Below are 13970 nucleotides of genomic sequence, written 5' to 3'. Positions count from 1 at the left end.
TGTGAGCGTGAGGGTGGTCAATCACCCTTGTTCCAAGCGTGTCTGCTCTGCTCTCTGTGCCCGAGGGTTCACCAGAGCCACCTTTTTAGAAATGAAGGTGCTGAGGGTTCCCTGGAGGTTTTATTAAAGTATCTCAGTAAAGGGAGCTTCTTATGAGTTGAGTTTAACAGGTGGTGAACTCAAGCAGCACCCCCGTGAGGATGGGGTTGGGGGTGGGGCATGCGAAGAATCCTGATGAGCTCCTGGGGATGGGGAAGGTGGCAGGAAGGAGGGGGAGGGCTGTTCCTTGTGGGGTATCCACAGATTGTACCTCCCCGCTCACTGATGAGCACTTAGGCCGTTTCCAAACACTTGTCACTGTTCTGGGGAAAACAATTATTGCCCAGCTCCTACTCAATTTTGTAGAATATGTTTCTAGAATTGGAGTGTAAACATCTGCTTTATTCATTCCATCCTCCATTCATCCACCCTTCCAGCCAGCCAGCCATCTGTTCATCTATCCATCCACTCACTAATCCATCCATCCATCCACTCAGTAATTCATCCATCCATCCATCCACCCATCCATGCATCCACCTGTCCATCCAGTCAGCCAGTCATCTGTCCAGCCATCTATCTACTCACTAATCCATTCATCCACTCATCCATCCATCTTCCATCTGTCTATCAATCCATCCATCTATCCAACCACCCATCCATCCATCCACCCATCAACTCATTAATCCATCCAATCATCTGTTCATTTATCCATTTATCTGTTCGTTTATCCATCCATCCATCTATACAAACTTCCTCCCTCCCTCCCCCAATCCTTTCCTTCCATCCTTCGTTCCTCAGTAGAACTTTACGTTTTTGTGCATATTGGTATTTTATTCCTCTTAAGTTTAATCATAGGGTATTTCTATTTCTCCCAGCACCTTGCTTTTTTGGATTGCATCCTTTCTCCGCTGCAGTTTCCAGCAGGTACACTGATTCTTTTGCCAACAATAACTCTGGAGAGTTGTTAGCATCTGACTCCCTGACAGAGCTGTTCTATTATCACCATGTTTCAGCTGATACTTTCGGGTTTTTCAGGTAGGCCATCATATCATCTTCAATCAGTGGCTATTTTATTTCCCTCTTTCAGCAACTACAATTATTATTGACTTTTCTTCTCTGATAGCACATTCTAGAACTTTCAGAGCATTGATAATTTGCAGAGGTGATCACAACATTCTTGACTTGCCCCTGACTTTAATGAGACCACTAGTAACACATCACTATTCAGTGCGATTTTGGCCCTTGGCTTGAAATAGATGTTTCTAACTCTGTTTCAAAGCTGTCTTTTTTGCTTTTAAAGAGTTTTTAGCAGGAAGATGTTCAGTTCTATCCAGTGAAGTGGGAGACAGAGGATGAGATGGTCAGGTTGCATCACAGACTCAATGGACATGAGTTTGAGCAAACTCCAGGAGATAGTGAAGGACAGGGAAGCCTGGGGTGCTGCAGTTCATGGGGTTGCAAAGAGTAAGACACGCCTTAGCAACAGAACAACAATAACAACAGCGGGAAGATGTTGCGTTCTATCCAATCTCTTCTTCAGCTTCAAGTCAAGAAGACCACACATGGAGTGGATTGTAGGAGGCCATGATTCTCCTGCCCTGGCCTGTAACTGCCCCCTTTGCCACATTACTTTGCAACATTTCCTGTAAAGAGGCATGGCATATTTCTACAGCTTCTGGGCTGGCCTTGTGACTTGGCTTGGCCAACAGAAAGAGGCAAAGTGACAAGCTTCCAGGGCCTTGAGAGCATTGCTCTCTGGCCACTTCCCTGTGAACTAGCCCAGGCCAGCCTGCTGGAGGACAAGACTCCCATCATTATCCCTGCAAACAGCCAGCTTGTCCATCATGAACCATGGCTACCCTGGAGCAGCCAACCTCACCTAACCCACCAGCCGACTGTGGATGCAGGAGTGTCCCCACTGGAGATCCACCACACATCAGGCCCCCATCAGCCCCCCGACCCACAGCCTGATGAGAGAGAATGTGTGGCTGTTTGCAGCCACTAAGTTCTGGGTGGTTCACTGTGCAACAGTAGATAACCCACAATGGCTGTTCTCTTTGGGCCTGTTGAACATGAACTGTTATTTACGGTTGTGTCCTGGAAATCATAGAATGAGCCTGTACGTGTGATTGGGCCCAATTTTTTGACATCCTGCCGAGTTGCCCAAAACTCAGAAATGTGACCAGGCACTCTTTATCAGAATTGGCTGAGACTTTATCAAATCGAAGGCTCCATTTGTCTTATTGCTTCAAAAAATGATGCTACTGGGATTTCCCTGATGCTCCAGTGGCTAAGACCCCATGCTCCCAATGCAAAGGGCCTGGGTTGATCCCTGCTCAGGAAATTAGATCCCACGTGCCACGACTAAAGATCCCACGTGCTGCAACTAAAAGATCCAGCGCGATGCAGCTAAGACCCAGCGTGGCCAAATTAGTAAATATTTAAAAACTGGTGCTGGAGCCAACTTGTGGGAGAGGATATGGTATGCTCCCTGGGTTGCCCAGGATGCTGGGTTCCAGGTGTGCGATGCTTAGAGGAGAATGAGTGTGATCTCCAGAGTGAGGACACGGTGGCCGACACCCAGAGGTCTTAGGCCCTGTAGACACAGCCAGCTGAGGCCACTTTCTGACTGGGGAGGAGGGAGGGGGGCTAGCGACAGTTGGTACCGTCCCGTAGTCCGTCACAAAGTCTAAGCCGAAAGAAGCTCCCAGAATACTGCTGTCCCTGGGGTTTTGCTGAGGTGGTTTTAAATTATGTCCTCAAGTTTTGGGGTGTTCCTCTGCTCAGAAGGGAACCCAATCTCCCTCCCCTTAAGTATGGACTGAGCTTAGTGACTCGCTTCTAATGAATAGAATAAAGTAGAAATGACAGCATGTAACTACTGAAAAGAGGGCCGTCAGAGGCATTTCAGACTCTTCCTCACTCTCTCTCGGACTTCCTGCCTTGGGCGAAGCCAGCGGCCATGTTGTGAGGACGCTCAAGCAGCCTGAGGAGAGGTCCGTGTGGGGAGGAGCTGAGGCTCGGCCAACAGCCCTGTGAGTGTGCCATCTTGCAGGCTGATCTTCCAGCCCCAGAACGACCTTCAGAAACCTGCAGCCCTCCATGACATCTTGACGATAACCTCATGAGGGACTCCCAAGCCAGAATCGCACAGCTAAGCCATTTCTGAATTTCTGACCCCACCGAAAGAACCTGAGATAATCAATACACGTTATTTTAAGCCACTAGGATCTGAGGTTGTTTGTTACACAGTGCAAGCTAACTAATATACTTCTTATGGTGGCTCTGGGTGGTCAGTTCATCCATGTCAACTTGTTCTCTTTCATGGACTCAAGGTTCTGGCACAGTTTTCTCTGCTCTAAGATCCCACTAGCATAGACCTCTTAGTTTACTGGATACCCTACTTAAAACATATGCCAACTCTTTGCTTGATAAAGAGTGAGTTTTGGTGTCTGAGACTGGTGTTGTACCTGAGAAGCAGGTCTCTGACCAAGGCTCTTTTACGACCTCTGCAAGAGAAGACCCCGGAAGCTGCCTGACATCTGTCCTAACCGCCCTGCCGTTGGTCTCTCACCCTTGTGTAGGGTTTGGCAGCAAGCTCAACACAGGATACCCCGTGTAGACAGAAGTCATGTTATGGATAATTCCATGGTGGGATTACATGGTTGGTGAGAATGCGGAGGTAGATTGAAGCAGGGGTGGGTACCAGCACTGCCCTCTCCTGATGTCTTCAAACCATCTTGTGGGAGCTTCACACATGTGCCAGAGACAGGCACACACGATACCTTTTTGGTAATGAAGCACTTGCACACGGCCAGCACCCAGGAGCCCCCTTCCTGATCCCCAAGGGTAAGCCACTACCCCGATTCTTGTCTGCTCAAAACGCTTCACTCACCTATTTCACTCACCTGTCCATCTGGACACCAAAGTTGCCTCCAAACCCCCAGACGGAGTCAACCTGAAAGCAGTGCTTGGAGAGCTTTGACTGGTATTCATGGCCGACAGCTGACTGGAACAGGGGCAAAAGTGAAGCATCAGACGCCACCAGCATTGCCACACTGGACCCGCCCCCCAACCCTGAGGCAGCCTGCACTTCTGCTCAGTGTGGGTGGTGCAAACAAAATCACTCAACGTGGAAGCCGGCCCAGAGGGAGGTAACTCCAGGAGGCATCGCAACACCAGGGCCCCCTAGTCAGGTCTTCCTGAACCCTCTCCACACCAGGCTCCCCAGAAGTCTCCCAAGAACCCCAGCCATAGAGAGCCTTCTGAGGTGCCTGAGCATGAAGAAACAGGAGGCCAGCCCCCAACCAGAACCACAGAGCCAGCAGCCTGCCAACGACTCCTAAGCCCACTTCCAGGAAGACTGCTGGCAGTGATCACCCTCTTCAGGTGGGACACTGTCAAAGCATGTGACCCAGGAATCAGGGCACAAACTGGAACATGGATGACATGCTTCAGGCACACCCCACGTTCAGGGTCAACACCTGCCACACATCCAGCCCGCCCAGGTGTGCAGTGGGGCCTGCCACCGCCTCATCAGACCCCAGTCAGGGAAGTGGGTCTGGTGACTTCCCAAGCCCACATGCTGACTGAGCAGTCCACCCCGAGCTTTGCGCTGTGTGGTCAGCAAGCCATGGCCCATGCCCACCTCCAGCACCGAGATTCTTTGTAAATAAAGATTCTGGAACATACATATGTTTCTGAACAGTTGTTCATTTACAGAAAATCGATGCCTAACTTTGTGTCAAGACACTACAGCTAGTTCAGGAGCCACCCGAGACCCTGTGGTGGCCAGGAAGCTAAAAATATTTACACCCCGAACCCTGAGTGGCCCCGTGCTGCTCTAGTTGCCCAGGCCCGACCCTTAGAGGAAGGCACCAGGCTCCCTCGGCAGAATGGAGAGTGGTCATGGACCTCTCTGTGCACACTGAGGACACAGGACAGATGACTGACGCATGACCAATGCCAGGCGAGGAGGCGGCTCGTCCAAAGCCTAGTTCCTACTTAGGGGGTCACCCCCACCTTGGCTCCCTCCTACAATAAAGCAAGGGGCCTGCCGGCCCACTACCAACTCCTCTCCCACTTGTTTATCTGGAACTTCAGCGGCAGCTTAGGGTCCAACCCCCACAGGGTCATCACCACTTCTGACAACTCTGCAGGCAGCTCAGGGAGCGCGTTCTTCCACAGCCGGGGAGCAAAGCAGGTTTTACTTTCCAGTCTGGAGCTGTTACTTTCTCTCCCTCCCAGGCTGCATCCAATGCCCACAGTTAACAGCCAATCCAGAGCACCGCGACCTCCAAAAACCTGTGGCAGAGACCACCCATCTGCAGCTTCAGGGGTCTCACCCGGAAAACATCAACAAGGGAACATGGAGGCAGCAGCACCCAAAGGATCCCCCAGCATGACTCTTCATCACTAAGAAGTCAGAGCAAACTCTTCCAAAAATGTGGCCAGAGTGAAAGCTTAGCGATTCTCCCAACTTTCTGATCAAAACAGCTTTCTCCCCCAGATTGGCCTTGGTCTTACACTGACGAGACTCTATTTCTTATTAGACAGTCAGCACCAGGCAGAGCACTGCAGGAAGCAGGGATGACACTCTGGTCGTGGGGGGCGCCCCTCTCTCAAGCAGGTGCTGGGCTACGAGTGAAAAGCCCTGTCATTCTGGGCTGAGTCTGATCTGGGCACAAGGGGGACGGAGTGGAATTACAGAGGAACCCGACCCCAGCTGATACCTCAGCACAGAGTAAAGGCAGACATCTCAAGTTACCCAGCCTGGGAAACTCGCACCCACTTCACTGCAGACGCAGCACACCTGCTCCAGTCTACTGTCCTCTCTGCACGGCAGACACAGCCCCCAGCTGACTCAGCCTGGGAGGCCTAATAATAGCCATATGGGAAGCTTAAATAGACCCAGGAAATGAAAAATGTCTCCATAAAATCAAGATCGATGGCCACTGAACAAACTCTGTGTTAGACAACATATGTAAGACACAGTATGGAAAAGAAAAAGACTTCGGAAGTAAAAAATGGGAAGGGAGAATGAGAAAGCTATTATATTGACAGAATTGTCTGGTCAGAATACAAGCAGTCTACAAAACGAAAATAAAATAGAAGGTAATGCACAGTTGGATGACATCATCGACTCAATGGGCATGAGTCTGAGGAAACTCCAGGAGATACTGAAGGACAGACAAGCCTGGTGTGCTGCAGTACACGGGGTCACAAAGAGTTGCCCACGGCTGAGCGACTGAACAACAGCAACAATACATGCTGTGTCAAGTGAGTAGGAGAGATAATAGCTGTTGTCTGTGTGTGTGTGTGTGTGTGTGTTAGTCGCTCAGTCCTGTCCAACTCTTTGTGACTCCATGGACTGTAGCCCACCAGGCTCCTCTGTCCATGAGATTTCCTAGGCAAGAGTACTGGAGTGGGTAGCATATACTTGTATGAGTCATACATGTATGTGTATTGTCTACTGGGTAAATGCTTCGAAGTGAAATTGTTGTGTCAGTGGGTTAGAGAATTTTATACTTTTGCTCAGATAATGATAAAGCCCTCAAAAAAAAGAAAAAAAGGCTGGACCATTTTAACTCACGCTAAGAGTAAACATTCAGAAAACTAAGATCATGGCATCTGGTCCCATCACTTCATGGCAAATAGATGGGGAAACAGTGGAAACAGTGAAAGACTTTATTTTTTTTTACTCCAAAATCACTGCAGATGGTGACTGCAGCCATGAAAATTAAAAGACGCTTACTTCTTGGAAGGAAAGTTATGACCAAACTAGACAGCATATTAAAAAGCAGAGACGTTACTTTGTCAACAAAGGTCCATCTAGTTAAGGCTATTGTATTTCCAGTAGTCATGTACGGATGTGAGAGTTGGACTATAAAGAAAGCTGAGCACTGAAGAATTGATGCTTTTAAACTGTGGAGTTGGAGAAGACTCTTGAGAGTCCCTTGGACTGCAAGGAGATCCAACCACTCCATCCTAAAGGAGATCAGTCCTGAGTGTTCATTGGAAGGACTGATGCTGAAGCTGAAACTCCAATACTTCGGCCACCTGATGTGAAGAGCTGACTCATTTGCAAAGACCCTGATGCTGGGAAAGACTGAGGGCAGGAGGAGAAGGGGATGACAGAGAATGAGATGGTTGGATGGCATCACTGACTCAGTGGACATGAGTTTGAGTAAACTCTGGGAGTTGGTGATGGACAGAGAAGCCTGGCATGCTGTGGTTCATGGGGTCGCAAAGAGTTGGACACGAGTGAGCAAGTGAACTGAACTGAAGAGTAAACAAGTTTCCCTGTCTCCCTACACCCTCGCCACATTGAACTTAAATCCTTTGCTAGTCTAAGAAGTAAAAATGGGGCACCACAGTATTGTGGTTTAATTTCCATTCACATCACAGGAAAGGTTCTTGTGCCTTTCCTTTTCATGTACAATGTGGGCTCGTCAAGGTGTCAGGATAGGAAAAGGGAAGAGCTTGTTGTTTTAGTCGCTAATTCATGTCCAACTCTTTGTGACCCCATGGACTGTAGCCCACCAGGCTCCTCTGTCCATGGGATTTCCCAGTCATGAATACTGGAATGGGTTGCCATTTCCTCCTCCAGGGGATCTTCCCGACCCAGGAATCAAACCCGGGTCCCCTGCCCTGCAGGCAGATTCTTTACCGTCTGAGCCACCAGGGAAGCTCAATTCCATCCAGAACTCCCCCTTAGTTTGCCTTCAGTGGTGTTGTCCAAACCAAGGAAGACATTTGATAGCTTCCACATCTCTCATTCCTTCCTTTTTCACCACAGTCCGTATGGGACTCATAGCATGCTTAAGAAGAAATATAAATATCGCACATACAGGGGCAAAAAGTCAGAGGCTGTATCTATAAATCTGTCAAATTAAAGGATAGATCTTGGGTCTAAAAAAAATTAAGTGCTATTGTGTCCACATAACTGCAGGGAGAAGATTAGACTTTCACATAACCTGTCAGAAGCCTGTGGGTCTCCAGTGGAAAACCCCAGGTATTATAAAAAGATTATTTTTTCTATGCTTCTACCACTTCTAAGTTGATCCAAAAAAGCAGGTATGATGGGTATTGTAATTTTTTCCCACTGATCTATATCCTTGCACAAACAATTATTTTCAATTCGTCCCTTGAACCAAAGCAAAAGTTCTTGGGCTTTTCCCTCCTTTTGTGCATCTCCACTCTGCCACAAGGAATTCATATCAGCTGTCTTTTTAAATGGCACCCCACTCCAGTACTCTTGCCTGGAAAATCCCGTGGACGGAGGAGCCTGGTAGGCTGCAGTCCATGAGGTCACTAAGAGTCAGACACGACTGAGCAACTTCACTTTGACTTTTCACTTTCATGCATTGGAGAAGGAAATGGCAACCCACTCCAGTATTCTTGCCTAGAGAATCCCATGGACGGAGGAGCCTGGTGGGCTGCCATCTATGGGGTTGCACAGAGTCGGACACTACTGAAGCGACTTAGCAGCAGCAGTCTTTTTAAAACGTTGATCGATTTTTCCTTTGTGAACAAGTCTGTTCATATTATTACCTTTCCCAAGAAAGAAATAGATAATTGGTTGCTTTGTATGATATATATGCTTATATTGTCCCTGAAAGAATTTTCCAGTGACTAAACATACTTTTCCATTACTTTAGACTCTTGACCTGGCTATTGGTTTTCAAACCAGAATCAAAGGGAAGCTAGGAAATAAGTTTTGTAATATTGACAAGTCATTCCTACTTATTGTAAGACTTCTCGAAGCTGATCTTGAAGTTTTGGTAAGAGATTCCAAGAGTCCAGAAAACTTATCTGCTTTTAAAACTTCTGGGATTCTCCAATACAGCTCTGCTTGAAGTGGCAAACTAAGCTGTGGTCAAACTCCCTTGTTCTGTAAGTCCTCTGAGGGACCAACTATATATTCATACTTCTTAAAATACCGAGCCACGTTTCTCTGAGGCTTGGCCTCTTCATTTTGCTTAATATTGTTCCTGGGTTTTAGAAGGAAAAAGTAATCATCAAAAAAAAAAAAAAATCAAAGGGCTTTTTCAAAGAGTTTATCCAGTAGTGAGACAAAAAGCTTTTCCTGTAAGATCGAGAATAAGACCAGGATGCGCTGTTTTACTACTTCTCTTCAATATCTTATTGGCAATTCTATGCACTTTATTTTGGCTATTATGACATCAGCTCCACCTCAGATCATCAGGCATTCGATCCTGGAGGTTGGGGACCCCTGCTCTAGGGGTGTTCCCTCTGTTGTTGGGGGTGGGCTCTGTAGGCGGTGTCACAGGCCTGGTTGCTGGGGCCTACCCTGTGTGGAGGCTGCCAGCGGTTCATTAGTGGTGCCTGGTCCCAAGGAAGCTGGCTGCAGAGCCCCATGGGACCTGGAGCTAGTGCTGGCTCACTGGTGGGCATGGCCAGGGTCCAGAGAACGCCAGGGCTGTTGCCCACCCACTGGTGGGTGAAGCCAGGTTCTGGGGTTAGTGCCAGATGACTGGCAGGCAGAGCCATGCCCTGGAGTCTGGCTACAGGGCCCAGGTATCCCGAGTTGGGGTCAGATCACTGGGGCAGGGTGGGGGTAGGGGGTAGTTCCTGACACAGTTGGGGATCGAATCTGGCATGTCCTGAAGCTTGTATTGGCCTGCTAACAGGCAGGGTTGGGGCCCAGTTGGTCCTAGGACAGGGTGTCACCTGCTGTGTACAGGTTGCATCCACAATCTGCAGGACTGTGGTTTTCTTGCATTCTGCCCCTTGGTGGCTGAGGCTGTCCGGAGGCTAGTGAAGGTTTCCTGGAGGGCAGGGCCCTTACCTGCCCACTGGCGGGGGAAGCTGGGTCTTGGCCCACTGGTGGGCAGTGCCATGTCTAGAGGCATGCCTAGAGGTGGCGGTGGGCTCAGGACTGTCTTTACTCAGCTGTCTGATGATGGGTGGGACTGTTAGTTGTTTGGCCTGAAGCATCCCAGCACTGTGGACAGTGACTGCAATCATGAAATTAAAAGACACTTGCAGTTTGGAAGAAAAGCTGTGACAAACCTAGACAGTGTGTTAAAAAGCAGAGTCATTACTTTCCGACAAAGGTCTGTATCGTCAAAGCTATAATTTTTCCAGTAGTCATGAATAGATGTGAGTTCAACCAAAAAGAAGGCTGAGAATTGAGGCTTTTGAACTGTGGTGCTGGAGAAGACTCTTGAGAGTCTCTTGGGCAGGAAGGAGATCAAACCAGTCAATCCTAAAGTAAATCAACCCTGAATATTCATTGGAAGGACTGATGCTGAAGCTGAAGCTCCAATGCTTTGGCCACCCGATGCAAGAGCTGACTTATTGGAAAAGACCGTAATGCTAGGAAAGATTGAGTGCAGGAGGAGAAGGGGGCAACAGAGAGTGAAATGGTTGGATGGCATCATTGACTCAGTGGACATGAATTTGAACAAATTCTGGGAGATAGTGAAGGACACAGAAGCCTGGCATGCTACAGTCCATTCGCATGCTGCAAAGTGTTAGACATGGCACCCCACTCCAGTACTCTTGCCTGGAAAATCCCATGGATGGAGGAGTCTTGTGCGCTGAAGTCCATGGGGTCGCGAAAAGTCAGACACGACTGAGCGACTTCACTTTCACTTTTCACTTTCATGCATTGGAGAAAGAAATGGCAACCCACTCCAGTGTTCTTGCCTGGAGAATCCCAAGGACGGGGGAGCCTGGTGGGCTGCAGTCTATGAGGTCGCACATAGTCGGACACTACTGAAGCGACTTAGCAGTAGCAGCAAGCGTTAAACATGACTTAGCAACTAAACAACAATAACCACATCCCAGCAGTGGTGCCTACAGGCTGTTGGGTGGGGCTGATCAACCCCACCCAACTCATTAGCTACTGGGGCTAATGAGCTAGGGGGAAGATCCCACAATAGTGCCTATAAGCACCCGTGTCCACCAACAGAAGAAGTTTCCAAGTATGGCTGTTACTGTTCAGTCGCTAAGTTGTGTCCAACTCTTTGTGACCCCATAGACTAGCCTGCCAGGCTCCTCTGTCAATCCCCTTTATGGATCACAGTCTTGTCATGGCAAAGGGGCTTGCGTAATTCAATGAAGCTATGAGCTATGCTATGCAGTGCCACCCAAGATGGGTGGGTCACGGTGAAGAGTTCTGATAAAACATGGGTCACTGGAAAAGGAAATGGCAACCCACTCCAGTATTCTTGCCACGAGAATCCCATGGACAGTGTGAAAAGTACAGCTGTTACCAGTGTCTATACCCACAGCCCGAGCCACACCCACCCACTGCCCCTCTGGGACACTCTTTAAGACCAGCAGGCAGCTCTAACCCAGCTTTCCATCAAGTGACCACTTTTGCCCTAGGTCCCAGTGCATGTGTGTGCTCTTGAAGACTGAAGTGTCTGTTTCCTCCAGTCCTGTGGGACACGCAAAATTAGGACCCTGCTTGCCTTCAAAGCCAAAGGCTCTGGGGGTTCATCTTGCTGATGCAGGATCCCTGGGCTGGAGAGCCCACCTGGGGCTCAGAACTCTCCGGTGGAAAAACCCTGCAATATAATTCCCTACTTTGTGGGTTGTCCACCCAGGAGTATGGTACTTGATGATAGTGTGAGTCTGCCCACTCCAACCATCTCAGTGTGGTTCCTGCTTTATGTCTTTAGTTGTAGAAGATCTATGCTGGTGGGTTCCTGTCTTTTTTATCAGTGCTTGCTCTGCAAATAGTTGTAATTTGGGCTGCCCGTGAGAGGACCCAAGCTCAGGGTCTTTCTGCTCTGCCATCTTGCCCTGTCTGTATTGTGATCTGGTTTTCAGAATAAACACATGCAAGCGGGCCTCTCCTGGTGTCTCCTCCCCTTCTCTGGCTCCTCCTCCATTTGCCCTCCCAGTTCTTGGTGGGAGGTCTCCTTGCTTGAGTACTCTTAGTGTGGAAGATGCACTGCAGCACCCTCAGCTCAGGGAGGGCAGATCACTTCCTCTTACTGTAAAAAATACTTTGTAAGCACTTCAGCCCTCCTTCCAGCACACCTATCTCTATAGTATTCCAGTCATGGCAGGATGATGTTATGAAAGTAGTACTCCTCAGTTTATCTTTTCCATCTCAAAACTTTGTGTGCCCAAGACTGGCATGGCTGGACCCAAACTAGAATTGGCTGAGTATTTAGGGACATTCAGGGTATGGTGCTCCAGTGGAGTTTGGTAGGGGTCCTACCTCAGTGGCCTTGGTGCAATAGCCCTTTCCTCTTCCCTTTCAGAGGTCCTGCCCTACTGCCCCTCTGTTCCCCGGAAGTCACGTGTTTCTTGCTTTTGTTGTTCCTTTTGTGGAGGACACTCTGCCTTCATCTTCAGAGGGAGATAGAAATGAATTCTTCTCAATCAAGTGTCAGGTCACTTATCCCTTTCTCAGAGGACTTCCTTAGTGCCCACCTAAAGTATTAGCCTTGTCAGTGTTCATCATGTTTATTTAAGGTAAGCTTGGTGAGAGCATGAAGTTGCCTTGTTTTATATCCAATCCAAAGAGCACCTGACCCAAGATAGGCACTTAATTTTTTCACTAGTGGTGGTTTATCTTTTTACTCTTCTCTCCGTTGGAAGTTCTTATTTTAGAAGAGTTTGTTGGAAATATCAAACAGTACAAGAAAGGCCATTAGGTACAAAATACTCATGTGTTTATGAATTCATGACCAAATTAAATATGCAATTTTATATAAAAAGAGGCATGTGTGTGTTTTTCTCCCGCATCCTCCCATTCTCCTCTAGAGTTCTGAGTGATACGGGTGCAGGTGCGTGTGTTCTTGCTGTGTGACCCACTCCTTCCTTCTTGCTTTTATGCCTCAGGCTCAAGCTTGCCCTGTATGAATGTGTCTCCCGCTCTGACTCAAGATTTCTGGGCACCAGGTTCCTGGGGGACTGGAATTCAGCCCCTCCTCCATCCCTCTCCTCCCTGCCCTTCCCCTGACTGGGCTGGCCCAGGTCCCTCACAGCCTCCCCAGGTGGTATCTCTGAGTCCCACCTGGGCTTGCTGGGCTCCTGGAGATATGGACTGGCTCTGACGGAGCTATTGGGAAGGGGTGCCGAGACCCTGCCTGCTGGGATCCTGCTGTGGCCTCTCACTTGTGAGCCTCCTGCCACTCCTGAGCCGCCTTTCCTTTCTGTCCCTGCTGGCCTTTCTGCATCCTCATCTTTGGGCCAGACGACTCAGGCCTGCAAGCTCATGGAGACCTAATTCCCCTGCCGTTGGATTTCAGGTCCTGGCTCTCCCATCCCCCTAGAGTTCTTGAGAGGCCCCCAAGGCCCCTTCTACACCCTTTCCAGAGTGAAGGGGCTGGTGCAGAGCAGCACACCCCACCTCGGAGGCTCCCCTTCTGTCCCTTTCACCTCAGCTTCAGCCTGAGCTCAGCAGAAGTGAGCTGACCAGCCAGTAGAGGGCAGCACATGTCTGGTTTCCAAGCCTGCCACCTGGAGAACTTGGAGGGGAGGCAGCCATGGCCTTGAGGTCTAGGGCTCGGACACCAAGGGTCACAGTCATTCAAGACCCACTTGACCTGCCACCTCCTGCTCCTTCTCTTGACAAGGCCTTGACCTCAAATCTCTAGGTCTTGGCACCACAAAATTGATGCAGAGGTTCCATTTTGGGGGGGTTTGCTCTATGCCAGATTATTGGAGGTGGAGCCCCCCACACCGCGCCCTGGGACCAAAACCCAGTTCCTCTCCCTAAAGCATCTTTCTTAGATGAGATGAGTCCTGAGTGCTGAGGACAGGAGCTCAGTCTCTCTGGCTCCACCTTCATCAGAGGGACCCTGTGTTCTGAATCTAACAAGGGTGTGTGGAGTGAGATACAAATCAGAATCAGAAAAGGGGGAGAGGGTCAGTTGTGGCCCAGCTTTCCCCCATGGGGCTGCAACATACTGTCTTAATCCTCCACCATCCTCCAGTCTCCT

The sequence above is a fragment of the Bubalus kerabau genome, chromosome 4 (assembly GCF_029407905.1).
Source record: "Bubalus kerabau isolate K-KA32 ecotype Philippines breed swamp buffalo chromosome 4, PCC_UOA_SB_1v2, whole genome shotgun sequence".
In the NCBI taxonomy this organism is placed as follows: Eukaryota; Metazoa; Chordata; class Mammalia; order Artiodactyla; family Bovidae; genus Bubalus; species Bubalus kerabau.
Note: the sequence above shows the minus strand (reverse complement) of the source record.